General features: G+C 46.9%; 8 non-coding genes and 3 pseudogenes across 8 annotated transcripts; 6 read left to right on the forward strand and 5 right to left on the reverse strand.

Moving 5' to 3' along the window:
* Nucleotides 1-1,068: 1,068 nt before the first annotated feature.
* On the reverse strand, nt 1,069-1,187 carry LOC120522057 (annotated as a pseudogene).
* A 966-nt stretch (nt 1,188-2,153) lies between these two features.
* On the forward strand, nt 2,154-2,307 carry LOC120522065 (annotated as a pseudogene).
* A 4,590-nt stretch (nt 2,308-6,897) lies between these two features.
* Nucleotides 6,898-7,045, forward strand: LOC120522068 (annotated as a pseudogene).
* A 3,605-nt stretch (nt 7,046-10,650) lies between these two features.
* LOC120522055 lies at nt 10,651-10,768 on the reverse strand. Its single transcript, XR_005632272.1, has one exon. It is a non-coding gene; the product is annotated as a 5S ribosomal RNA (ribosomal RNA).
* A 954-nt stretch (nt 10,769-11,722) lies between these two features.
* LOC120522062 lies at nt 11,723-11,878 on the forward strand. Its single transcript, XR_005632278.1, has one exon. It is a non-coding gene; the product is annotated as a U1 spliceosomal RNA (small nuclear RNA).
* Nucleotides 11,879-15,670: 3,792 nt separating this feature from the next.
* LOC120522071 lies at nt 15,671-15,789 on the reverse strand. Its single transcript, XR_005632282.1, has one exon. It is a non-coding gene; the product is annotated as a 5S ribosomal RNA (ribosomal RNA).
* Nucleotides 15,790-16,763: 974 nt separating this feature from the next.
* LOC120522064 lies at nt 16,764-16,920 on the forward strand. The gene has a single exon (XR_005632280.1). It is a non-coding gene; the product is annotated as a U1 spliceosomal RNA (small nuclear RNA).
* A 3,727-nt stretch (nt 16,921-20,647) lies between these two features.
* LOC120522054 lies at nt 20,648-20,766 on the reverse strand. The gene has a single exon (XR_005632271.1). It is a non-coding gene; the product is annotated as a 5S ribosomal RNA (ribosomal RNA).
* Nucleotides 20,767-21,744: 978 nt separating this feature from the next.
* On the forward strand, nt 21,745-21,905 carry LOC120522059. The gene has a single exon (XR_005632275.1). It is a non-coding gene; the product is annotated as a U1 spliceosomal RNA (small nuclear RNA).
* Nucleotides 21,906-25,673: 3,768 nt separating this feature from the next.
* LOC120522063 lies at nt 25,674-25,792 on the reverse strand. The gene has a single exon (XR_005632279.1). It is a non-coding gene; the product is annotated as a 5S ribosomal RNA (ribosomal RNA).
* A 997-nt stretch (nt 25,793-26,789) lies between these two features.
* LOC120522058 lies at nt 26,790-26,953 on the forward strand. The gene has a single exon (XR_005632274.1). It is a non-coding gene; the product is annotated as a U1 spliceosomal RNA (small nuclear RNA).
* The last annotated feature ends 9 nt before the right edge of the window (nt 26,954-26,962 follow it).

Raw genomic sequence — 26,962 nt, forward strand, 5'->3', positions numbered from 1 at the left:
TTTTGAGAACCCTTGGGTGATGGACTGTACAAGATTGTGAGCTTCAAGGATGAAAAGGACTTGTGGAGGAGGTGGAAAGAATTAGTGGAAAAAGTAAGGAAGTGAGAAGCCAGTAAACATTACTGGGAAATCTAGAGAGGAATCTAAACTGATATGGGAAAGATTTGGGAAAGTTTCCAAATAATCAAGGCAGATATAGCCTGGCTGGCACATGAAGCACTAAAAACCCAAACCCCTGGCTTTAAGTAAAAGAAAGAATTACAAGGGCCTAAATGTCCCAGGGACGGATGTAAAAGAAAAAATAAGTCAGTATGGACATGCAATGGGACTGCCCCACAGTGGCAAGGATATGGAAGGAAGTAAGGCAGAGACACATAGTAGACATCAAGCTGATAGAGACTTGGTGGTGTTTGGGAGGTCAGGGAAAAGAGAGGTCGGGAAGAAAGATTGGGACCGAATAAACGTGATAAAAGAAGTATTGTGGAAGGCAAGGTGTGCATACACAAATAAACAGAAAGTTTTCCCAACAGAAAATAATTGGAATGATCAGAGAAAACCTCTCGTTTTATGAGAAAAAACATCTCAATTTTGGGAAGCCCTTTTTTCTAAACGACAGCGCTGTTTTTTTTTTTTGTTTTTTTTTTTTCTCCTTCCCCTTTCTGTCTTCATTTTTTTTTTGCCATTCTTTTAAATTTGAATGTACGTTGTCCTTCATGCTGATCCCTCTGTCGGCTCTCCGCCTCGCCACCCATTTAAGACCCCTGTTCCCGCTTCCTCCTCATGGATGGATGGATGGATAAGAAAGACAGATAGATCTCGTCCCAGCTCTTCAGACGGGAGCCTGCAACTTTACAAAGGGGGCATCGTCCAGAAAGGACCAGCAGCCTCGTGTCCTTTCCAACCTGCAATCCCACAGTGGCATCAAAGGGAGGGCAAGCACCGGCTCAAGTCTCAACGGTACCCAGGGCTGCCCCAGATCACTCGGCTGCCAAAAGCCCAGCTTCTGATACGGGTGGAAGGAGGAAAGAAAAGACGAGGCGAAGGGCGTACCTGCTGGCAGAAAGGCAAAAGCTACGGCACTCGGTATTCCCAGGCGGTCTCCCATCCAAGTATTCAACCGAGCCGACTCTGCTTAGCTTCCGAGATCGGACGAGATCGGGCGTGTTCAGAGTGGTATGGCCGAAACGAGGGCTGCTCTGTTTTCTCTCCCCAAATAGGCAACTGTGAAGCCCTCTTTTCTAAACGACAGCCCTATGTTTTTTTTTTTTTCCTTCCCTGTCTGTCTTCATTTTTTTTTTTAATTGCCATTCTTTTTAAATTTTAGTTATGTCTTTTGAATTAGAATGTGCGTTGTCCTTCATACTGATCCCTTTTGTCGGCTCTTCGCCCCGCCACCCATTTAAGACTCCCTGTTACCCGTTCCACCTCATGGATGGATGGATTGATGATGGATGGATGGATGGATAGATAGACAGAGAGATCTCGTCCAGCTCATCAGACGGGAGCCTGCAACTTACAAAGGGGCATCTTCCAGAAAGAACCAGCAACCTCGTATCCTTGCTAACGTGCAATCCCACAGTGGCATCAAGGGGGGGCAAGCACCGGCTCAAGTCTCGAACGTGTACCCAGCGCTGCCCCAGATCACTCGGCGGCCTCGGCGCAGGTCTTCCCAGGGGGCTCTGCTGCCGTGGCAGCCCACGCCGAGGGCTTCTTCCTCTCGGTCTCCGGACGCAGGGTCGCCTTCTCTTCGCAGCTTTGCCTCCTGCTCTCCTGTCTGCCGCCCGCCGCCTGTCTTTGCTGTTGGAGCGGCTGTTTCTCATTCAGCATCCCGCCCAGTCCTACCCTCCTGTTTCTCTTCCAGCCAATAAGCTCCAGCGATGGGTGGCTGGTTTGCATAAGAGCGAGGTGCACCCTTGGGGTTGCTAGTGAAACCTGTCTAATCAGGTGGTGAGGTCGGTGCAACCCAATATCCGGTCACGGTGCACACGGGCGCCTGGGCAGCAGCTGCCCACAAGGATGGCCCTCCCGAGGCCAAAGAAGCCCGGCGATCCCGGAAGCCGCAGGAGGCCAAGGACCGAGGACTGTGCTGGGAAAACCTCCGCCGAGCGATGAAGCCGAGGAAGTGGGAGGATGAGCGCCGGGCTGTACAACTCATACTTACCTGGCAGGGCAGATACCATTGATCACTAAGGTGGTTCTCCCAGGGCGAGGCTCATCCATTGCACTCCGGTGTGTGACCCGCGATTTCCCCAAATGCGGAAACCTCGACTGCATAATTTGTAGTGGGGATCATGCTCGGCTTCCCTGATAGTCCTGGTTCAAAAACAGACTGAAAACATGCGCTTCAACTTATGGAAGTGGTGCTTAGGCGACGTGAAGCAGGAGCCTGTGAGACAACGCTCTGGGAGCTTTAAGCAATAAATAAAGAAGTTCCAAAATCAATCAATCAATCTGTCTGTCTGTCCATTTATTTATTTATTTTAAGGACCCCTGCTAATAGAAAAATTATAATAAAAATAATATTAATTTAAATTAACTAATCAATGTATGTATTTATCTTAGGACCCCCCACACATAATAAAATAATAATATAAATAATCATTCATTATTTTTAGTGCCTCTTTACTGATTTTAAGTCAGCTTTCCTTGCTGCCAAGAGCCCAGCTTCTGACACGGGTGGAAGGAGGAAAGAAAAAGACGAGGTGAAGGGCGACTCCTGCTGGCAGAAAGGCAAAAGCTTACAGCACTCGGTATTCCCAGTAAACGAGGGCTGCTCCTTTTTCTCTCCCCAAATGCAACTTTGGAAGCCCTCTTTCTGAACGACAGCCATGATGTTTTTTTTTTTCCCTTCCCTGTCTGTCTTCATTTTTTTTTTTGCCATTCTTTGAAATTTTTCGAATGTCTTTGAATTAGAATGTACGTTGTCCTTCATGCTGATCCCTTCTGTCGCTCTTCGCCTCGCCACCCATTTAAGACTTCTGTTACCCGTTCCACCTCATGGACGGATGGATGGATGGATGGATGGATACATAGATAGACAGGATAGATCTCGCCCAGCTCTTCAGACGGGAGCCTGCAACTTCACAAAGGGGGCATCGTCCAGAAAGGACCAGCAACCTCGTGTCCTTGCTAACGGCAATCCCACAGTGGCATGGAGCGTAAACGTGAATATCGGCAAAGTTTCTTAGCAGCCTTTGTCGATTTCACAAAGCATTCGACTCAGTTGTCTCGAGCTTCCCGTGGGAGTTCCTGAGACTTAGTGGGATTCCCCAAGTTGCTGGATATCATGGCCAGCCCGTACACTGGTACTGTGGTGGGTGTGGAGACAGAACCTCTGTGTTTTTCCCAGTTGATTCTGTGGTTCGTCAGGGGTGTGTTCTTGCTCCTACTTTGTTCAGTGCTTAGCTATGGACTGGGTGTTGTGCAGGTCATGGGGTTCAGCGGGGGCATCTGTTGGAGAAGAAAGATTCATGAATATTGACTTTGCTGATGATGCTGTGATTGTCGTGGAGTCAATGGAGGCTCTGATCAGGGTGCTCAAGAGACTGAGTGAGGAGTCTGAGTGTCTGGCTTGTGAGTGTCCTGATGAAAACCAACAGCCAGGCCTTTAATGACCTCTTGGGCACAGGATATCAGCAGTGTGTCTGTTTGCGGAGAGTGTGTTGACCTTGTTGAGTGGTTTACTTACCTTGGCAGTGACATTCATGTCCCTGGTGACTCTTCCTATGAAGTCAGTAGACAGATGGGGAGAGCTTGGTGGTTCATGAGGTCACTGAAAGGTGTGTGCGCCCCAATATCTCTGCAAAAGAACGAAGGGCCAAGTCTTTAGAGTCCTGGTGCTTCCTTTCTGCTATATGTTTGTGAGACATGGATGCTCCCAGTGACCTGAGATGAAGACTGGACTCCTTTTGGTACTGTGCCCTTCGGAGAATCCTTGGGTACGCTGGTTTTACTTTTGTGTTCCTCATGGAACTGTTGGGGAAATGGAAGGAAAACCACTAGGAAGAATAAGGTTGTCAAATGTTGTGAAAGTTTTGGGGTTAAGAATACAGAGGGATGGAGTGGAAAGAAATGGGGAAAAAGATAACCAAAAAAAAAAAAAGCAGGATTTTGGAGGTTAACAACTTATCAATAGAAGGGAAGATATTGCTGATGAAGGCAGTTACAATCCCAAAACTATCGTATTTAGCAAATGTGTTTTTTCCACCAAAGAAAATAGTAAGAAGAATTATAAGAAAGTGTTTTGTGTTCTTATAGGGTTCATAATGTGAAAAATTGGCAAGAAGGAAGGTAATGAAAATGGAGGGAAAGAGGTTCAATATAGAAAGGAGTTGACTTTAAGACACACAGCAACTGTTGTTAATATGACATTAAGTAAATTGGGTTAAGCGGATATGATCAGATATCTGCTAGGAACAGAATTCAAAAAGCAAAAGAGCCCAATTAAATAAGGAAACTGAGTGCCATCTGCAGGGCAAGTGGCAGGAGGACTTTGGGTACGACATGAAAATACATAGAGGGGCGTGTTAAATATTAGGGATCCATTTTGGAGAGGAGAAGGAGGGAAGAAGAGACTGGAAGGAGATGGAAAGAAAGTTTTTAAAAGCTAAAAGTCTCGGAGGACTAGGAGACAAAATAGAGGGAAAATTTTTTAATTAATCAAAAATTTTTCCCCGGGCCCTTTTTTTCTGGCAACATTTTTTTTACGGACAAAATATATTCAAGGAAAATCAAAAAGACGTTTTTTTTTTTGGGAGGTCTAAAATGGAAGGCCCAAGACAGAAAGTAAAGAAAAAAAAAGGGAAAGGGGGGAAAAGGTTTTCTGGACTTAAGGATTTTGTTGATTGAAATACAGGCCGTTTAATATCCTTGTTACAGAGCGAAAGGAGGGCAGCGATTTAGCCAGGAATGATGGTGGTCTTAAAAGGTTTTGGGGCTTTAAAAACCCAGAACAAGAAACCTTTGAGTTTAGATTACCCAAACATAAAGGTTATGGACTGTATCAAAGTTTTGGGCTTCAGAGTAAAAAGGATTTGTGGAGGAGGTGGAAAAAATTTAGGGGAAAAAAGTGGAAAGGAGAAGCGAAAACATTCGGGGGAAATCTAGAGGGAATCTAAACTGATTAAGTTTTGGGGGAAATTTTTCCAAATAATAAATAGAGATATAGCCTGGCTGGTCCCATGAAGCACTAAAAACCCAACCGGGTTTTTTAAGTAAAAGAAAGAATTTAAAGGGCCTAAATGTCCCAGGACGAAAAAAAAAAAAATAAGTCAGTATGGACAGCGGGGGACCCCCCACAGGGGCAAGGGATAGGGAGGAAGTAAGGCAGAGACACATAGAGACATCAAGCTGGATAGAGACTTCGGTGTTTGGGAGGTGGGGAAAAGAGAGGTCGGAAGAAAGATTACCAATAAACGGAAAAAAGAAGTATTGTGAAGGGGGTGTGTACACAAATAAACAAAAATTTTTTTCCCAACAGAAAATAATTGAATGATCAGAGAAAACCTCTCGCTTTATGAAAAAAAACATCTCAACTTTGAAGCCCCTTTCTCAAAATGTTTTTTTTTTTCTCCCTTCCCCCTGTCTGTCTTCTTTTTTTTTTTTTTTTCCATTTTTAAATTTGTGAGGCCCCCTTCATGCTGATCCCCCTGTGCTCTCTGCTCCCCCCTTTAAGACCCCCTGTTCCCTGCCTCCTCATGGAGGGATGGATGATGAAAGACGAAAACCCGCCACCCCTTTAAACGGGAGCCTGAACTCAAAGGGGGGTCGCCAAAAAAAACCAGCAGCCCTGTCCTTCCAACCCAAAAACCCACAGTGGCATGGAGGCGCACCGCTCAAGTCCAACGTACCCAGGCCCCCAGATCATCCCCCCAAAAAGCCCAGCTTCTGATAGGGGGAAGGGGAGGGGAAAAGGACGAGGCGAAGGGCATCCGCTGGCGAAAGGCAAAACAGGGCACTGGACCCAGGCCTCCCATCCAAGATAACCGACCCGATTTCTTTGCTTATTTTACAGATCGGGCGGCAGAGGGTTCAAAACAGGGCTGTCGTTTTCTCCCCAAATGAACTGGGAAGCCTTTTTTCAAACGACAGTTTTGGTTTTTTTTTTTTTTCCCCCCCTGTTTTCCCTCATTTTTTTTTTTTTTTCCATTTTTTTGAAATTTTTTTTGTTTTTTTGAATTGAATGCGTTGCCTTCAATGACCCCTCGCCCTCGCCCTCCACCCTTTTAAGATTTCGTTACCGCCCACCCCGGGGATGGTTTTATGAGGGATGATGGATGGATAGAAAAAGAGAGATCTCCCAGCCACGAGGGGAGCCTGAACCCTTTAAAAAGGGGGGTTTCCAAAAAAAGAACCAGCAACCCGATCCTTTGTAATCCCCATTTACGGGAGGGCAAAAGCCCAAGCCAACGTCCCCAGCGCGCCCCAAAATGGCGGCCTCGGCGGGTCTTCCGAGGGTGCCGTGCCGGGCACCCCCACCCAGGGTTTCTTCCCTCTTCCCGGAGCGCAGGGTCGCCCCCCTTTCGAGCTTCTGCCCCCGCCCCTGCCCGCCGCCCTCCGCCTGCCCCTTTTGCTGTTGGGCGGCTGTTTTCTTTCCATCCCCCGTCCCCCCTCCTGTTTCTCTTCCAGCCAAAAGCCCGCGAGGTGGTTTGATAAGAGCGAGGTGCCCTTGGGGGTTGCAGTGAAACCGTCAATCAAAGGGGGGTGGGTGGGCAACCCCCACCGGGTACGGCAACGGGCGTCTGGGGGCGAGTCCCGCGCATGCGCGCCCCCGAGGCCAAAGAGCCCGGGATCCCAAAAACCCGGGGGGAGGCCCCGGGGGACCGAGGGCCGGGGGGGAAAAACCCCCCCGCCGAGCGAGAAACCGAGGAAGGGAGGATGAGCGCCGGGCTGTCAACCATACTTACCTGGCAGGGGGGAAACCCGATCACTAAGGTGGTTCTCCCAGGGGGAGGGTCATCCATTGCACCGGGGTGTTGACCCCCGGATTTCCCCAAAGGGAAACCCACTGCTTTTTGGTGTGGGGGACTGCGCCCGCCTCCCCTATAGTCCGGGGTTTAAAAAAAAGACTGAAAAAATGTTTTAATAAAGGGTGCAAGGAGGGGCGGAGCCTGTGAGACAACGGCTCTGGGAGTTTAAGCAATAAATAAAGAAGTTCCAAAACAACAATAATCTGTCTGTCTGTCCATTTTTTATTTTTTTTAAGGGGCCCCCCCCTAGAAAAATAATAAAAATAATTTTAATTTAAATTAACTAATCAATGTATTATTTACCAAGGACCCCCCCCAAATAATAAAATAAAAAATAAATTCATTATTATTTTTGGCCCTTTACTGATTTTGCCTTTCCCCTTTCTGCCAAGAGCCCAGCTTCTGACACGGGGAAGGAGGAAAAGAAAAAGACGAGGTGAAGGGCATCTGCTGGCAGAAAGGCAAAGCTTCAGCACCCGGACCCGTAAACGAGGCGCTCCCCTCCCCAAATATGCAACTTTGGGCCCCCTTTTTTGAACAAGCCGTGTTTTTTTTTTTTTTTCCCTTCCCCGTCTGTCTTATTTTTTTTTTCCTTTTGAAAAATTTTTTAAAGTCTTTTTTAATTAGAATGGTCCTTTGTTTATCCCCCTTTTGTCGCCTCCTCCCCCTTTAAGACCCTCTGTTACCCGCCCACCTCTAGGATGGATGGATGGATGGGTGGATACATAGATAGACAGATAGATTCGCCCAGCTCTTTTGACGGGGGCCTGAACTTTCAAAGGGGGCGCCGAAAGGACCCACAACCCGTTTTTCTAACGGGAAAAACCCCCAGTGGCATGGAGGGGAAAAAGGGAAAATCGGGAAAGTTTCAGCAGCCTTGTCGACCAAAACATTCACCCAGGCCAGCTTCCCGTATTTTGAGACTTAGTGGGGTTCCCCCGAAGTTGCGGGTATCATGGCCGCCCGCAAATGGTACTGTGAGGGGGGAGACAGAACCTCTGTGTTTTTTCCCCGTTGATTCTGTGGTTCGCAGGGGGGGTTCTTCCTACTTTTTTCAGTGGGTTGTTGGACTGGGGGGTGCAGGGGCAGGGGGGTTTAGCGGGTGTGGGGGATCTGTTGGAGGAAAAATTTAGAATATTGACTTTGCGATGATGCTGTGATTGTCGGGAGTCAATGGAGGCCTGGGTCAGGGTGCTCAAGAGACTGAGTGAGGAGCTGAGTGCTCGGAGTTCCTGATGAAACCAACACCAGGCCTTTAATGACCTCTGGGCACAGATATCAGCAGTGTGTCTGTTTGGAGAGTGTGTTGACCTTGTTGAGTGGTTTATTCCTTGGGAGTGAACATGTCCCTGGGGACCTTTTCCCCCCAAAATCAGTAGACAGATGGGGGGAGCTTGGTGGGTTTATGAGGTCACTGGAAAGGGGTTGGGGGCCCCCAATATCTTTGAAAAGAACGGGGCCAAGTCTTTAAATCCTGGTGCCCCTTTTTGCTATATGTTTGTGAGACATGGATGCCCCAGGACCCGGAAAGATATTTTGGTACTGTGCCCTTCGAGAATCCTTGGGACCGCTTTTTATTTTTTTTCCCCTTGGAACCGTTGGGGGAAAAGGAAGGAAAACCACTAGGGAAAAATAAGGTTGTCAAATGTTGTGAAAGTATTGGGGTTAAGAATACAGAGAGGGTGGAGGGAAAGAAAAGGGGAAAAAGATAAAAAAAAAAAAAGAGGATTTTGAGGTTAACAACTTATCAATAGAAGGGATATTGTGTGAAGGAAAATTACAATCCCAAAAAACGTAAAAGCAAAAGGTTTTTTTACCAAAGAAAATAGTAAAAGAATTATAAAAAGTGTTTTGTGTTCTTTAGGGTTTATAAGTGAAAAAAATTGGGAAGAAGGAAGGTAATGAAAAAGGAGGGAAAGAGGTTCAATATAGAAAGGGGGGAAATTTAAGACACACAGAACGTTGTTAATATGACATTGTAAAATTGGGAAGAGGGTATGATCAGATATCTCAGAACAGAATTCAAAAAACAAAAGAGCCCAAAAATAAGGAAATCCGAGTGCCATCTGCAGGGCAAGTGGCAGGAGGACTTTAAACTGACATGAAAATACATAGAGGCGGTTAAAATATTAGGGATCCATTTTGGAGAGGAGAAGGAGGGAAGAAGAGACTGGAAGGAGATGGAAAGAAAGTATATACAAGCTCACAAGTCTCTGGAGGACTAGGAGACTAACATATGAGGGCAAAATTTTGCTAATTAAGCCAATAGTATTTTGCCCAGGCTCTTTTTTCTGGCAACAGTTTTTTTACGGAAAAAATATATTCTAAGGAAAATCGAAAGACAATGTTTTTATTTTTTTGGGAGGTCTACAGATATGAGAAGGTCGCAAGACAGAAAGTAAAGAAACAAAAAAGGAAAGGGGGAGAAAGGTTTTCTGGACTTAAGGATCTTGTTAAGATTGAAATACACGGCCGTTTACATATCCTTGTTACAGAGCGGGAAAGGGAGGGCAGCGGATTTAGCCAGGTACATGATGGGTGGTCATCTAAGAAGGTTTGGGCTTTATAAAACCCAGAACAAGAAACCATATGAGTTTAGATTACCCAAACTATACAGGAGGTTGATGGACTGTATCAAAGATTGTGGGCTTCAGCAGGATGAAAAGGACTTGTGGAGGAGGTGGAAAGAATTAGTGGAAAAGTAAGGAAAGGTGAAAAGCCAGTAAACATTACTGGGAAATCTAGAGAGGAATCTAAACTGATATGGGAAAGATTTGGGGGAAAGTTTCCAAATAATCAAGTAGCAGATATAGGCTGGCTGGCACTCCATGAAGCACTAGAAACCAACCTGGCTTTAAGTAAAAGAAAGAATTTACAAGGGCCTAAATGTCCCAGGGACGGATGTAAAAGAAAAAAAAAATAAGTCAGTATGGACATGCAATGTGGGACTGCCCCACAGTGGCAAGGATATGGAAGGAAGTAAGGCAGAGACACATAGTAGACATCAAGCTGGATAGAGACTTGGTGGTGTTTGGGAGGTCAGGGAAAAGAGAGGTCGGGAAGAAAGATTGGGACCTAATAAACGTGATAAAAGAAGTATTGTGGAAGGCAAGGTGTGCATACACAAATAAACAGAAAGTTTTTTCCCAACAGAAAATAATTGGAATGATCAGAGAAAACCTCTCGTTTTATGAGAAAAAACATCTCAACTTTGGAAGCCCTCTTTTCAAAACGACAGCCCTATGTTTTTTTTTTCTCTCCTTCCCCACTCTGTCTTCATTTTTTTTGCCATTCTTTTAAATTCTGAACACGCTGTCCTTCATGCTGATCCCTTCTGTCGGCTCTCTCGCTCTGCGCCACCCATTTAAGACCCCCTGTTCCCTGCTCCTCCCTCATGGATGGATGGATGGATAGAAAGACAGATAGATCCTGCGTCCAGCTCTTCAGACGGGGAGCCTGCAACTTTACAAAGGGGGCATCGTCCAGAAGGACCAGCAGCTTCGTGTCCTTTCCAACCTGCAATCCCACAGTGGTGACAAAGGGAGGGCAAGCACCTCAAGTCTCGAAGGCAGTGCTCCAGGGCTGCCCCAGATCACTCTGCCGCCAAAAGCCCAGCTTCTGATACGGTGGAAGGGAGGAAAAGGCGAGGCGAAGGGCTGACTCCTGCTGGCAGAAAGGCAAAAGCTTACGGCACTCGGTATTCCCAGGCGGTCTCCCATCCAAGTACTAACGAGCCCGACTCTGCTTAGCTTCCGAGATCGGACGAGATCGGGCGTGTTCAGAGTGGTATGGCCGTAAACGAGGGCTGCTCGTTTTTCTCTCCCCAAATAGGCAACTGTGGAAGCCCTCTTTCTAAACGACAGCCCTATGTTTTTTTTTTTCTCTCCTTCCCCTGTCTGTCTTCATTTTTTTTTTTTTTTGCCATTCTTTTGAAGAATGTACGTTGTCCTTCATGCTGATCCCTTCTGTGGCTCTCTGCTCGCCACCCATTTAAGACCCCCTGTTCCCCGTTCCTCCTCATGGATGGATATGATTGATGGATGGATGGATGGATGGATAGATAGACAGAGAGATCTCGTCCAGCTCATCAGACGGGAGCCTGCAACTTTACAAAGGGGGGCATCTTCCAGAAAGAACCAGCAACCTCGTATCCTTGCTAACGTGCAATCCCACAGTGGCATCAAAGGGAGGGCAAGCACCGGCTCAAGTCTCGAACGTGTACCCAGCGCTGCCCCAGATCACTCGGCGGCCTCGGCGCAGGTCTTCCGAGGTGCTCTGCTGCCGTGTGCAGGCGCCACGCCGAGGGCTTCTTCCTCTCGGTCTCCGGAGCGCAGGGTCGCCTTCCTCTTCGCAGCTTTGCCTCCTGCCTCCCGTCTGCCGGCCTGTCTTTGCTGTTGGGCGGCTGTTTCTCATTCAGCATCCCGCCCAGTCCTACCCCTCCTGTTTCTCTTCCAGCCAATAAGCTCCAGCGATGGGTGGCTGGTTTGCATAAGAGCGAGGTGCACCTTGGGGTTGCTAGTGAAACCTGTCTAATCAAGGTGGTGAGGTCGGTGCAACCCCAACATCCGGTCACGGTGCACACGGGCGTCTGGGCAGCAGCTAGCTCCGCGCATGCGCGCTCCCGAGGCCAAAGAAGCCCGAGGATCCCGAGAAGCCGCAGGAGCCAAGGACCGAGGACTGTGCTGGGGAAAACCTCCGCCGCCGAGGCGATGAAGCCGAGGAAGTGGGAGGATGAGCGCCGGGCTGTACAACTCATACTTACCTGGCAGGGAGATACCATGATCACTAAGGTGGTTCTCCCAGGGCGAGGCTCATCCATTGCACTCCGGGTGTTGACCCCGCGATTTCCCAAATGCGGAAACTCGACTGCATAATTTGTGGTAGTGGGGACTCGCGTTCGGCTCTCCCTGATAGTCCTGGTTCAAAAACAGACTGAAAACATGCGTTTCAACTTATGGAAGTGGTGCTTAGCGATTGTGAAGCAGGAGCCGTGAGACAACGGCTCTGGGAGCTTTAAGCAATAAATAAGAAGTTCCAAAATCAATCAATCAATCTGTCTGTCTGTCCATTTATTTATTTATTTTAAGGACCCCGCCCCTAGAAAAATGATAATAAAAATAATATTAATTTAAATTAACTAATCAATGTATTTATTTATCTTAAGGACCCCCCCACATAATAAAATAATAATATAAATAACCATTCATTATTTTTAGTGCCTCTTTACTGATTTTAAGCGCTTTCCTTGCTGCCAAGAGCCCAGCTTCTGACACGGGTGGAAGGAGGAAAAGAAAAAGACGAGGTGAAGGGCGACTCCTGCTGGCAGAAAGGCAAAAGCTTACAGCACTCGGTATTCCCAGTAAACGAGGGCTGCTCCTTTTTCTCTCCCCAAATATGCAACTTTGAAGCCCTCTTTTCTGAACGACAACCAGTATGTTTTTTTTTTTTTTTTCCCTTCCCTGTCTGTCTTCATTTTTTTTTTGCCATTCTTTGAAATTTTTCGGAATGTCTTTTGAATTAGAATGTCACGTTGTCCTTCATGCTGATCCCTTCTGTCGGCTCTCTGCTCTGCCACCCATTTAAGACCCCCCTGTTACCCGTTCCACCTCATGGATGGATGGATGGATGGATGGATACATAGATAGACAGATAGATCTCGTCCAGCTCTTCAGACGGGGCCTGCAACTTTACAAAGGGGGGCATCGTCCAGAAAGGACCAGCAACCTCGTGTCCTTGCTAACGTGCAATCCCACAGTGGCATGGAGCGCAAACGTGAATATCGGCAAAGTTTCTTAGCAGCCTTTGTCGATTTTCCACAAAGCATTGACCAGTTGTTCGAGCTTCCCTGTGGGAGTTCCTGAGACTTAGTGGGATTCCCCCTGAAGTTGCTGGATATCATGGCCAGCCCGTACACTGGTACTGTGAGTGGTGTGGAGACAGAACCTCTGTGTTTTCCCAGTTGATTCTGTGGTTCGTCAGGGGTGTGTTCTTGCTCCTACTTTGTTCAGTGCTTGTATGGACTGGGTGTTGTGCAGGGTCATGGGGTTCAGCGGCTGTGGGGCATCTGTTGGAGAAGAAAGATTCATGAATATTGACTTTGCTGATGATGCTGTGATTGTCGTGGAGTCAATGGAGGCTCTGATCAGGTGGCTCAAGAGACTGAGTGAGGAGTCTGAGTGTCTGGGCTTGTGAGTGTCCTGGATGAAACCAACAGCCAGGCCTTTAATGACCTCTTGGGCACAGATATCAGCAGTGTGTCTGTTTGCGGAGAGTGTGTTGACCTTGTTGAGTGGTTTACTTACCTTGGCAGTGACATCTATGTCCCTGGTGACTCTTCCTATGAAGTCAGTAGACAGATGGGGAGAGCTTGGTGGTTCATGAGGTCACTGGAAAGGGGTGTGTGCGCGCTCCCAATATCTCTGCAAAAGAACAAGGGCCAAGTCTTTAGAGTCCTGGTGCTTCCTTTCTTGCTATATGTTTGAGACATGGATGCTCCCCAGTGACCTGAGATGAAGACTGGACTCCTTTGGTACTGTGCCCCTTCGGAGAATCCTTGGGTACCGCTGGTTTTACTTTGTGTTCCTCATGGAATCCGTTGGGGGAAATGGAAGGAAAACCACTAGGAAGAATAAGGTTGTCAAATGTTGTGAAAGTATTGGGTTAAGAATACAGAGAGGATGGAGTGGAAAGAAATGGGGAAAAAGATAACCAAAAAAAAAGCAGGATTTTGGAGGTTAACGAACTTATCAATAGAAGGGAAGATATTGCTAATGAAGGCAGTTACAATCCCAAAACTATCGTGATTTAGCAAATGTGTTTTTTCCACCAAAGAAAATAGTAAGAAGAATTATAAGAAAGTGTTTTGTGTTCTTATAGGGTTCATAATGTGAAAAATTGGCAAGAAGGAAGGTAATGAAAATGGAGGGAAAGAGGTTCCGAATATAGAAAGGGAGTTGACTTTAAGACACACAGCAACTGTTGTTAATATGACATTAAGTAAAATTGGGAAGTTAGCGGATATGATCAGATATCTGCTAGGAACAGAATTCAAAAAAGCAAAAGAGCCCAATTAAATAAGGGGAAATCCGAGTGCCATCTGCAGGGCAAGTGGCAGGAGGACTTTAGGGCACGACATGAAAATACATAGAGGGCGGTTAAAATATTAGGGATCCATTTTGGAGAGGAGAAGGAGGGAAGAAGAGACTGGAAGGAGATGGAAAGAAAGTTATACAAGCTCACAAGTCTCTGGAGGACTAGGAGACTAACATATGAGGGCAAAATTTTGCTAATTAAGTCAATAATTTTGCCCAGGCTCTTTTCTGGCAACAGTTTTTTTACGGACAAAATATATTCTAAGGAAAATCGAAAGACAATGTTTTTATTTTTTTGGGAGGTCTACAGATGAGAAGGTCGTAAGACAGAAAGTAAAGAAACAAAAAAGGAAAGGGGAGAAAGGTTTTCTGGACTTAAGGATCTTGTTAAGATTGAAATACACGGCCGTTTACATATCCTTGTTACAGAGCGGAAAGGGAGGGCAGCGGATTTAGCCAGGTACATGATGGGTGGTCATCTAAGAAGGTTTGGGCTTTATAAAACCCAGAACAAGAAACCATATGAGTTTAGATTACCCAAACTATACAGGAGGTTGATGGACTGTATCAAAGATTGTGGGCTTCAGCAGGATGAAAAGGACTTGTGGAGGAGGTGGAAAGAATTAGTGGAAAAAGTAAGGAAAGTGAGAAGCCAGTAAACATTACTGGGAAATCTAGAGAGGAATCTAAACTGATATGGGAAAGATTTGGGGGAAAGTTTCCAAATAATCAAGTAGCAGATATAGCCTGGCTGGCCGCCCATGAAGCACTAGAAACCAACCTGGCTTTAAGTAAAAGAAAGAATTTACAAGGGCCTAAATGTCCCAGGGACGGATGTAAAAGAAAAAAATAAGTCAGTATGGACATGCAAGTGGGACTGCCCACAGTGGCAAGGATATGGAAGGAAGTAAGGCAGAGACACATAGTAGACATCAAGCTGGATAGAGACTTGGTGGTGTTTGGGAGGTCAGGGAAAAGAGAGGTCGGAAGAAAGATTGGGACCAATAAACGTGATAAAAGAAGTATTGTGGAAGGCAAGGTGTGCATACACAAATAAACAGAAAGTTTTTTCCCAACAGAAAATAATTGGAATGATCAGAGAAAACCTCTGTTTTATGAGAAAAACATCTCAACTTTGGAAGCCCTCTTTTCTAAACGACAGCCCTATGTTTTTTTTTTTTCTCTCCTTCCCCTGTCTGTCTTCTTTTTTTTTTTTTTTGCCATTCTTTTAAATTTGAATGTACGTTGTCCTTCATGCTGATCCCCTTCTGTCGGCTCTCTCGCCACCCATTTAAGACCCCCTGTTCCCGTCCTCCTCATGGATGGATGGATGGATAGAAAGACAGATAGATCTCGTCCAGCTCTTCAGACGGGGAGCCTGCAACTTTACAAAGGGGGGCATCGTCCAGAAAGGACCAGCAGCCTCGTGTCCTTTCCAACCTGCAATCCCACAGTGGCATCAAAGGGAGGGCAAGCACCGGCTCAAGTCTCGAACGTGTACCCAGGGCTGCCCCAGATCACTCGGCTGCCAAAAGCCCAGCTTCTGATACGGGTGGAAGGAGGAAAAGAAAAGACGAGGCGAAGGGCGACTCCTGCTGGCAGAAAGGCAAAAGCTTACGGCACTCGGTATTCCCAGGCGGTCTCCCATCCAAGTACTAACTGAGCCCGACTCTGCTTAGCTTCCGAGATCGGACGAGATCGGGCGTGTTCAGAGTGGTATGGCCGTAAACGAGGGCTGCTCGTTTTTCTCTCCCCAAATAGGCAACTGTGGAAGCCCTCTTTTCTAAACGACAGCCCTATGTTTTTTTTTTTTCCTTCCCTGTCTGTCTTCATTTTTTTTTTTTAATTGCCATTCTTTTGAAATTTTAAGTTATGTCTTTTGAATTAGAATGTGCGTTGTCCTTCATACTGATCCCTTCTGTCGGCTCTTCGCCTCGCCACCCATTTAAGACTCCCCTGTTACCCGTTCCACCTCATGGATGGATGGATTGATGGATGGATGGATGGATGGATAGATAGATAGACAGACAGAGAGATCTCGTCCAGCTCATCAGACGGGAGCCTGCAACTTTACAAAGGGGGGCATCTTCCAGAAAGAACCAGCAACCTCGTATCCTTGCTAACGTGCAATCCCACAGTGGCATCAAAGGGAGGGCAAGCACCGGCTCAAGTCTCGAACGTGATTAGCAGCTGCCCAGATCACTCGGCGCCTCGGCGCAGGTCTTCAGGTGCTCTGCTGCCGTGTGCAGGCCCCCGAGGGCTTCTTCCTCTCGGTCTCAGGGCGCAGGGTCGCCTTCCTCTTTGCAGCTTGCCTCCTGCCTCCTGTCTACGCCTGCCGCCTGTCTTTGCTGTTGGGGGCTGTTTCTCATTCAGCATCCCTCGTCCTACCCCTCCTGTTTCTCTTCCAGCCAATAGCTCCAGCGATGGGTGGCTGGTTTGCATAAGAGCGAGGTGCACCTTGGGGTTTGCTAGTGAAACCTGTCTAATCAAGGTGGTGAGGTCGTTACAACCAACATCAGTCACGGTGCACACGGGCGTCTGGGCAGCAGCTAGCTCCGCATGCGCGCTCCGAGGCCAAAGAAGCCGAAGGATCCCGAAGAAGCCCGAAGGAGGCCGAAGGACCGAGGACTGTGCTGGGAAAACCTCCCGCCGCCTGGCGATGAAGCCGAGGAGTGGGAGGATGAGCGCGCCGGCTGTACAGCTCATACTTACCTGGCGGGGAGATACCATGATCACTAAGGTGGTTCTCCCAGGGAGGCTCATCCATTGCACTCCGGGTGTGCTGACCCTCGATTTCCCCAAATGCAGGGAAACTCGACTGCATAATTTTGGTAGTGGGGACTGCGTTACGCTCTCCTGATAGTCCTGGTTCAAAAAACAGACTGAAAACATGCGTTTCAACTTATGGAAGTGGTGCTTGGGCGATTGTGAAGCAGGAGCCTGTGAGACAACAGCTCTGGGAGCTTTAAGCAATAAATAAAGAAGTTCCAAAAATCAATCAATCAATCTGTCTGTCTGTCCATTTATTTATTTATTTTAAGGACCCCCGCCCAATAGAAAAATTATAATAAAAATAATATTAATTTAAATTAACTAATCAATGTATGTATTTATCTTAGGACCCCCACACACATATAAAATAATAATATAAATAATCATTCATTATTTTTAGTGCCTCTTTACTGATTTTAAGCCGCTTTCCTTGCTGCCAAGAGCCCACTTCTGACACGGGTGGAAGGAGAGAAAAAGACAGGTGAAGGGCGACTCCTGCTGGCAGAAAGGCAAAAGCTTACAGCACTCAGTATTCCCAGTAAACGGGGCTGCTCCTTCTCTCTCCCAAATATGCAACTTTGGAAGCCCTCTTTTCTGAACGACAGCCGTATGTTTTTTTTCCTCACTTCCCTTCTGTCTTCATTATTTTTTTTTGCCATTCTTTTGAAATTTTTGAATGTCTTTTGAATTAGAATTCGTTGTCCTTCATGCTGAGTCCCCTTCTAGCGGCTCTCTGCTCTACGCCACCCATTTAAGACCCCCTGTTACCCGTTCCACCTCATTGACGGATGGATGAATGGATGGATGGATACATAGATAGACAGATAGATCTGTCCAGCTCTTCAGGCGGGGAGCCTGCAACTTTACAAAGGGGCATGCGTCCAGAAAGGACCAGCAACCTCGTGTCCTTGCTAGCGTGCAATCCCACAGTGGCATGGAGCAAACGTGAATTCGGCAAAGTTTCTTAGCCCTTGTGCTTCGATTTTCACAAGCATTCGACTCAGTTGTTCGACTTCCCTGTGGGAGTTCCTGGAGACTTAGTGGGATTCCCCTAAGTTGCTGGATATCATGGCCAGCCATTCACTGGTACTGTGGTGGTGTGGAGACAGAACCTCTGTTTTTCCCAGTTGATTCTGTGGTTTCGTCAGGGGTGTTCTTGCTCCTACTTTGTTCAGTGCTTGTATGGACTGGGTGTTGTGCAGGGTCATGGGGTTCAGCGGCTGGGGGGCATCTGTTGGAGAAGAAAGATTCATGAATATTGACTTTGCTGATGATGCTGTGATTGTCGTGAGTCAATGGAGCTCTGATCAGGGTGCTCAAGAGACTGAGTGAGGAGTCTGAGTGTCTGGGCTTGTGAGTGTCCTGGATGAAAACCAACAGCCAGGCCTTTAATGCCTCTTGGGCACAGATATCAGCAGTGTGTCTGTTTGCGGAGGTGTGTTGACCTTGTTGAGTGGTTTCTCCACCTTGCGTGACATTCATGTCCTGGTGACTCTTCCTATGAAGTCAGTAGACAGATGGGAGAGCTTGGTGGTTCATGAGGTCACTGGAAAGGGGTGTGTGCTCCAATATCTCTGCAAAGAGCGAAGGGCCAAGTCTTTAGAGTCCTGGTGCTTCCTTTCTTGCTATATGTTTGTGAGACATGGATGCTCCCCAGTGACCTGAGATGAAGACTGGACTCCTTTGGTACTGTGCCCTTGGAGAATCCTTGGGTACCGCTGGTTTTCTTTGTGTTCCTCATGGAATCCGTTGGGAAATGGAAGGAAAAACCACTAGGAAGAATAAGGTTGTCAAATGTTGTGAAAGTATTGGGGTTAAGAATACAGAGAGGATGGAGTGGAAAGAAATGGGGAAAAAAAGATAACCAAAAAAAAAAGCAGGATTTTGGAGGTTAACGAACTTATCAATAGAAGGGAAGATATTGCTGATAGAAGGCAGTTACAATCCCAAAACTATAGTATTTAGCAAATGTGTTTTCCACCAAAGAAAATAGTAAGAAGAATTATAAGAAAGTGTTTTGTGTTCTTATAGGGTTCATAATGTGAAAAATTGGCAAGAAGGAAGGTAATGAAAATGGAGGAAGAGGTTCGAATATAGAAGGAGTTGACTTTAAGACACACAGCAACTGTTGTTAATATGACATTAAGTAAAATTGGGAAGTTAGCGGATATGATCAGATATCTGCTAGGAACAGAATTCAAAAAAGCAAAAGAGCCCAATTAAATAAGGGGAAATAGTTACCATCTAGGGCAAGTGGCAGGAGGACTTTAAAACGACATTGAAAAATACATAGAGGCGGTTAAAATTTAGGGATCCATTTTGGAGAGAGAAGGAGGAAGAAGAGACTGGAAGGAGATGGAAAGAAAGGTATACAAGCTCACAAGTCTCTGGAGGACTAGGAGACTAAATATGAGGGCAAAATTTTGCTAATTAAGTCAATAATTTTGCCCAGGCTCTTTCTGCAACAGTTTTTCTGGACAAAATATATTCTAAGGAAAATCGAAAGACAATGTTTTTATTTTTTGGGAGGTCTACAGATGAGAAGGTCAAGACAGAAAGTAAAAGAAACAAAAAAGGAAAGGGGAGAAAGGTTTTCTGGACTTAAGGATCTTGTTAAGATTGAAATACAGCCGTTTACATATCCTTGTTACAGAGCAGGGAAAGGGAGGCGTGGTTTAGCCAGGTACATGATGGGTGGTCATCTAAGAAGGTTTGGGCTTTTAAACCAGAACAAGAAACCATATGAGTTTAGATTACCCAAACTATACAGGAGGTTGATGGACTGTATCAAAGATTGTGGGCTTCAGCAGGATGAAAGGACTTGTGGAGGAGGTGGAAAGAATTGAGTGGAAAAGTAAGGGGAAAGTGAAAAGCCAGTAAACATTACTGGGAAATCTAGAGAGGAATCTAAACTGATATGGGAAAGATTTGGGAAAGTTTCCAAATAATCAAGTAGCAGATATAGCCTGGCTGGCATCCATGAAGCACTAGAAACCAACCTGGCTTTAAGTAAAAGAAAGAATTTACAAGGGCCTAAATGTCCCAGGGACGGATGTAAAAGAAAAAAAATAAGTCAGTATGGACATGCAATGTGGGACTGCCCACAGTGCAAGGATATGGAAGGAAGTAAGGCAGAGACACATAGTAGACATCAAGCTGGATAGAGACTTGGTGGTGTTTGGGAGGTCAGGGAAAAGAGAGGTCGGGAAGAAAGATTGGGCCCGAATAAACGTGATAAAAAGTATTGTGGAAGGCAAGGTGTGCATACACAAATAAACAGAAAGTTTTTCCCAACAGAAAATAATTGGAATGATCAAGAAAACCTCTGTTTTATGAGAAAAAACATCTCAACTTTGGAAGCCCTCTTTTCTAACGACAGCCCTATGTTTTTTTTTTTCTCTCCTTCCCCTTGTCTTCATTTTTTTTTTTTTTTTTTGCCATTCTTTTAAATTTGATGTACGTTGTCCTTCATGCTGATCCCCTTCTTGGCTCTCTCAGCTCTAGCCACCCATTTAAGACCCCCTGTTCCCGTTCCTCCTCATGGATGGATGGATGGATAGAAGACAGATAGATCTCGTCCAGCTCTTCAGCGGGAGCCTGCAACTTACAAAGGGGCATCGTCCAGAAGGACCAGCAGCCTCGTGTCCTTTCACCTGCAATCCACAGTGGCATCAAGGAGGGCAAGCACCGGCTCAAGTCTCGAGCGTGTACCCAGGGCTGCCCCAGATCACTCGGCTGCCAAAGCCCAGCTTCTGATACGGTGGAAGGAGGAAAAAAAGACGAGGCGAAGGGCGACTCCTGCTGGCAGAAGGCAAAAGCTTACGGCACTCGGTATTCCCAGGCGGTCTCCCATCCAAGTACTAACCGAGCCCGACTCTGCTTAGCTTCCGAGATCGGACGAGATCGGGCGTGTTCAGAGTGGTATGGCCGTAAGCGAGGGCTGCTCGTTTTCTCTCCCAAATAGGCAACTGTGAAGCCCTCTTTTCTAAACGACAGCCCTATGTTTTTTTTTTTTCTCCTTCCCTGTCTGTCTTCATTTTTTTTTTTTTAATTGCCATTCTTTTGAAATTTTAAGTTATGTCTTTTGAATTAGAATGTCGTTGTCCTTCATACTGATCCCCTTCTGTCGGCTCTCTCGCTCTGCCACCCATTTAAGACTCCCCTGTTACCCGTTCCACCTCATGGATGGATGGATTGATGGATGGATGGATGGATGGATAGATAGACAGAGATCTCGTCCAGCTCATCAGGCAGGGAGCCTGCAACTTTACAAGGGGCATCTTCCAGAAAGAACCAGCAACCTCGTATCCTTGCTAACGTGCAATCCCACAGTGGCATCAAAGGGAGGGCAAGCACCGGCTCAAGTCTCGAACGTGTACCCAGCGCTGCCCCAGATCACTCGCGGCCTCGGCGCAGGTCTTCCGAGGTGCTCTGCTGCCGTGTGCGGCGCCCGCCGAGGGCTTCTTCCTCTCGGCCTCCGGGTCGCAGGGTCGCCTTCCTCTTTCGCAGCTTTGCCTCCTGCCTCCTGTCTGCCGCCTGCCGCCTGTCTTTGCTGTTGGGCGGCTGTTTCTCATTCAGCATCCCGCCCAGTCCTACCCTCCTGTTTCTCTTCCAGCCAATAAGCTCCAGCGATGGGTGGCTGGTTTACATAAGAGCGAGGTGCACCTTGGGGTTGCTAGTGAAACCTGTCTAATCAAGGTGGTGAGGTCGGTGCAACCCAACATCCAGGTCACGGTGCACACGGGCGTCTGGGCAGCAGCTAGCTCCCGCGCATGCGCGCTCCGAGGCCAAAGAAGCCCGAAGGATCCGAAGAAGCCGAAGGAGGCCGAAGGACCGAGGACTGTGCTGGGAAAACCTCCGCCGCCGGCGATGAAGCCGAGGAAGTGGGAGGATGAGCCCAGGCTGTACAACTCATACTTACCTGGCAGGGAGATACCATGATCACTAAGGTGGTTCTCCCAGGGCGAGGCTCATCCATTGCACTCCGGGTGTGCTGACCCCTGCGATTTCCCCAAATGCGGGGAAAATCGACTGCATAATTTGTGGTAGTGGGGACTGCGTTGCGCTCTCCCTGATAGTCCTGGTTCAAAAACAGACTGAAAACATGCGTTTCAACTTATGGAAGTGGTGCTTGGGCGATTGTGAAGCAGGAGCCTGTGAGACAACAGCTCTGGGAGCTTTAAGCAATAAATAAAAAGTTCCAAAATCAATCAATCAATCTGTCTGTCTGTCCATTTATTTATTTATTTTAAGGACCCCTTAATAGAAAAATTATAATAAAATAATATTAATTTAAATTAACTAATCAATGTATGTATTTATCTTAAGGACCCCCACACATAATAAAATAATAATATAAATAATCATTCATTATTTTTAGTGCCTCTTTACTGATTTTAAGCCGCTTTCCTTGCTGCCAAGAGCCAGCTTCTGACACGGGTGGAAGGAGGAAAAGAAAAAGACGAGGTGAAGGGCGACTCCTGCTGGCAGAAGGCAAAAGCTTACAGCACTCGGTATTCCCAGTAAACGAGGGCTGCTCCTTCTCTCCCAAATATGCAACTTTGGAAGCCCTCTTTTCTGACGACAGCCGTATGTTTTTTTTTTTTCCTCCTTCCCTGTCTGTCTTCATTTTTTTGCCATTCTTTTGAAATTTTTAATGTCTTTGAATTAGAATTACGTTGTCCTTCATCTGATCCCTTCTGCTCTCGCTCTGCCACCATTTAAGACCCCTGTTACCGTTCCACCTCATGGGCGGATGGATGGATGGATGGATGGATACATAGATAGACAGATAATGTCAGCTCTTCAGGCGGGGGCCTGCAACTTTACAAGGGGCATCGTCCAGAAAGGACCAGCAACCTCGTGTCCTTGCTAGCGTGCAATCCCACAGTGGCATGGGCAAGCGTGAATATGGCAAGTTTCTTAGCAGCCTTTGCCGATTTTCACAAACATTCGACTCAGTTGTTCGAGCTTCCCTGTGGGAGTTCCTGAGACTTAGTGGGATTCCCCCTGAAGTTGCTGGATATCATGGCCAGCCCGTACACTGGTACTGTGGTGGTGTGGAGACAGAACCTCTGTGTTTTCCAGTTGATTCTGTGGTTCGTCAGGGGTGTGTTCTTGCTCCTACTTTGTTCAGTGCTTGTATGGACTGGGTGTTGTGCAGGGTCATGGGGTTCAGCGGCTGTGGGGCATCTGTTGGAAGAAAGATTCATGAATATTGACTTTGCTGATGATGCTGTGATTGTCGTGGAGTCAATGGAGGCTCTGATCAGGGTGCTCAAGAGACTGAGTGAGGAGTCTGAGTGTCTGGGCTTGTGAGTGTCCTGGATGAAAACCAACAGCCAGGCCTTTAATGACCTCTTGGGCACAGATATCAGCAGTGTGTCTGTTTGCGGAGTGTGTTGACCTTGTTGAGTGGTTTACTTACCTTGGCAGTGACATTCATGTCCCTGGTGACTCTTCCTATGAAGTCAGTAGACAGATGGGGAGAGCTTGGTGGTTCATGAGGTCACTGGAAAGGGGTGTGTGGCGCTCCCAATATCTCTGCAAAGAACGAAGGGCCAAGTCTTTAGAGTCCTGGTGCTTCCTTTCTTGCTATATGTTTGTGAGACATGGATGCTCCCCAGTGACCTGAGATGAAGACTGGACTCCTTTGGTACTGTGCCCCTTCGAGAAATCCTTGGGTACCGCTGGTTTTACTTTGTGTTCCTCATGGAATCCGTTGGGGGAAATGGAAGGAAAAACCACTAGGAAGAATAAGGTTGTCAAATGTTGTGAAAGTATTGGGGTTAAGAATACAGAGAGGATGGAGTGGAAAGAAATGGGGAAAAAAGATAACCAAAAAAAAAAGCAGGATTTTGGAGGTTAACGAACTTATCAATAGAAGGGAAGATATTGCTGATGAAGGCAGTTACAATCCCAAAACTATCGTATTTAGCAAATGTGTTTTTTCCACCAAAGAAAATAGTAAGAAGAATTATAAGAAAGTGTTTTGTGTTCTTATAGGGTTCATAATGTGAAAAATTGGCAAGAAGGAAGGTAATGAAAATGGAGGGAAAGAGGTTCCGAATATAGAAAGGGAGTTGACTTTAAGACACACAGCAACTGTTGTTAATATGACATTAAGTAAAATTGGGAAGTTAGCGGATATGATCAGATATCTGCTAGGAACAGAATTCAAAAAAGCAAAAGAGCCCAATTAAATAAGGGGAAATCCGAGTGCCATCTGCAGGGCAAGTGGCAGGAGGACTTTAACACGACATGAAAATACATAGAGGGGCGGTTAAAATATTAGGGATCCATTTTGGAGAGGAGAAGGAGGGAAGAAGAGACTGGAAGGAGATGGAAAGAAAGTTATACAAGCTCACAAGTCTCTGGAGGACTAGGAGACTAACATATGAGGGCAAAATTTTGCTAATTAAGTCAATAATTTTGCCCAGGCTCTTTTTTCTGGCAACAGTTTTTTTACGGACAAAATATATTCTAAGGAAAATCGAAAGACAATGTTTTTATTTTTTTGGGAGGTCTACAGATGAGAAGGTCGCAAGACAGAAAGTAAAGAAACAAAAAAGGAAAGGGGGAGAAAGGTTTTCTGGACTTAAGGATCTTGTTAAGATTGAAATACACGGCCGTTTACATATCCTTGTTACAGAGCGGAAAGGGAGGGCAGCGGATTTAGCCAGGTACATGATGGGTGGTCATCTAAGAAGGTTTGGGCTTTATAAAACCCAGAACAAGAAACCATATGAGTTTAGATTACCCAAACTATACAGGAGGTTGATGGACTGTATCAAAGATTGTGGGCTTCAGCAGGATGAAAAGGACTTGTGGAGGAGGTGGAAAGAATTAGTGGAAAAAGTAAGGGAAAGTGAGAAGCCAGTAAACATTACTGGGAAATCTAGAGAGGAATCTAAACTGATATGGGAAAGATTTGGGGGAAAGTTTCCAAATAATCAAGTAGCAGATATAGCCTGGCTGGCAGCCCATGAAGCACTAGAAACCAACCTGGCTTTAAGTAAAAGAAAGAATTTACAAGGGCCTAAATGTCCCAGGGACGGATGTAAAAGAAAAAAAATAAGTCAGTATGGACATGCAATGTGGGACTGCCCCACAGTGGCAAGGATATGGAAGGAAGTAAGGCAGAGACACATAGTAGACATCAAGCTGGATAGAGACTTGGTGGTGTTTGGGAGGTCAGGGAAAAGAGAGGTCGGGAAGAAAGATTGGGACCGAATAAACGTGATAAAAGAAGTATTGTGGAAGGCAAGGTGTGCATACACAAATAAACAGAAAGTTTTTTCCCAACAGAAAATAATTGGAATGATCAGAGAAAACCTCTCGTTTTATGAGAAAAACATCTCAACTTTGGAAGCCCTCTTTTCTAAACGACAGCCCTATGTTTTTATTTATTCTCTCCTTCCCTGTCTGTCTTCATTTTTTTTTTTGCCATTCTTTTAAATTTGAATGTACGTTGTCCTTCATGCTGATCCCCTTCTGTCGGCTCTCTCGCTCTCGCCACCCATTTAAGACCCCCCTGTTCCCCGTTCCTCCTCATGGATGGATGGATGGATAGAAAGACAGATAGATCTCGTCCAGCTCTTCAGACGGGGAGCCTGCAACTTTACAAAGGGGGGCATCGTCCAGAAAGGACCAGCAGCCTCGTGTCCTTTCCAACCTGCAATCCCACAGTGGCATCAAAGGGAGGGCAAGCACCGGCTCAAGTCTCGAACGTGTACCCAGGGCTGCCCCAGATCACTCGGCTGCCAAAAGCCCAGCTTCTGATACGGGTGGAAGGAGGAAAAGAGACGACGCGAAGGGCGACTCCTGCTGGCAGAAAGGCAAAAGCTTACGGCACTCGGTATTCCCAGGCGGTCTCCCATCCAAGTACTAACCGAGCCCGACTCTGCTTAGCTTCCGAGATCGGACGAGATCGGGCGTGTTCAGAGTGGTATGGCCGTAAACGAGGGCTGCTCGTTTTCTCTCCCAAATAGGCAACTGTGGAAGCCCTCTTTTCTAAACGACAGCCCTATGTTTGTTTTTTTTTTCTCCTTCCCTGTCTGTCTTCATTTTTTTTTTTAATTGCCATTCTTTTGAAATTTTAAGTTATGTCTTTTGAATTAGAATGTGCGTTGTCCTTCATACTGATCCCCTTCTGTCGGCTCTCTCCGCTCGCCACCCATTTAAGACTCCCTGTTACCCGTTCCACCTCATGGATGGATGGATTGATGGATGGATGGATGGATGGATAGATAGACAGAGAGATCTCGTCCAGCTCATCAGACGGGCCTGCAACTTTACAAAGGGGGGCATCTTCCAGAAAGAACCAGCAACCTCGTATCCTTGCTAACGTGCAATCCCACAGTGGCATCAAAGGGAGGGCAAGCACCGGCTCAAGTCTCGAACGTGTACCCAGCGCTGCCCCAGATCACTCGGCGGCCTCGGCGCAGGTCTTCCCGAGGGTGCTCTGCTGCCGTGTGCGAGCACGCACGCCGAGGGCTTCTTCCTCTCGGTCTCCCGGGCGCAGGGTCGCCTTCCTCTTTCGCAGCTTTGCCTCCTGCCTCCTGTCTGCCGCCTGCCGCCTGTCTTTGCTGTTGGGCGGCTGTTTCTCATTCAGCATCCCGCCCAGTCCTACCCCTCCTGTTTCTCTTCCAGCCAATAAGCTCCAGCGATGGGTGGCTGGTTTTGCATAAGAGCGAGGTGCACCTTGGGGTTGCTAGTGAAACCTGTCTAATCAAGGTGGTGAGGTCGGTGCAACCCCAACATCCGGGTCACGGTGCACACGGGCGTCTGGGCAGCAGCTAGCTCCCGCGCATGCGCGCTCCCGAGGCCAAAGAAGCCCGAAGGATCCCGAAGAAGCCCGAAGGAGGCCGAAGGACCGAGGACTGTGCTGGGGAAAACCTCCCGCCGCCGAGCGATGAAGCCGAGGAAGTGGGAGGATGAGCGCCGGGCTGTACAACTCATACTTACCTGGCAGGGGAGATACCATGATCACTAAGGTGGTTCTCCCAGGGCGAGGCTCATCCATTGCACTCCGGGTGTGCTGACCCCTGCGATTTCCCCAAATGCGGGAAACTCGACTGCATAATTTGTGGTAGTGGGGGACTGCGTTCGCGCTCTCCCCTGATAGTCCTG

This window comes from Polypterus senegalus, unplaced genomic scaffold, assembly GCF_016835505.1.
Source record: "Polypterus senegalus isolate Bchr_013 unplaced genomic scaffold, ASM1683550v1 scaffold_1044, whole genome shotgun sequence".
Taxonomy (NCBI): Eukaryota; Metazoa; Chordata; class Cladistia; order Polypteriformes; family Polypteridae; genus Polypterus; species Polypterus senegalus.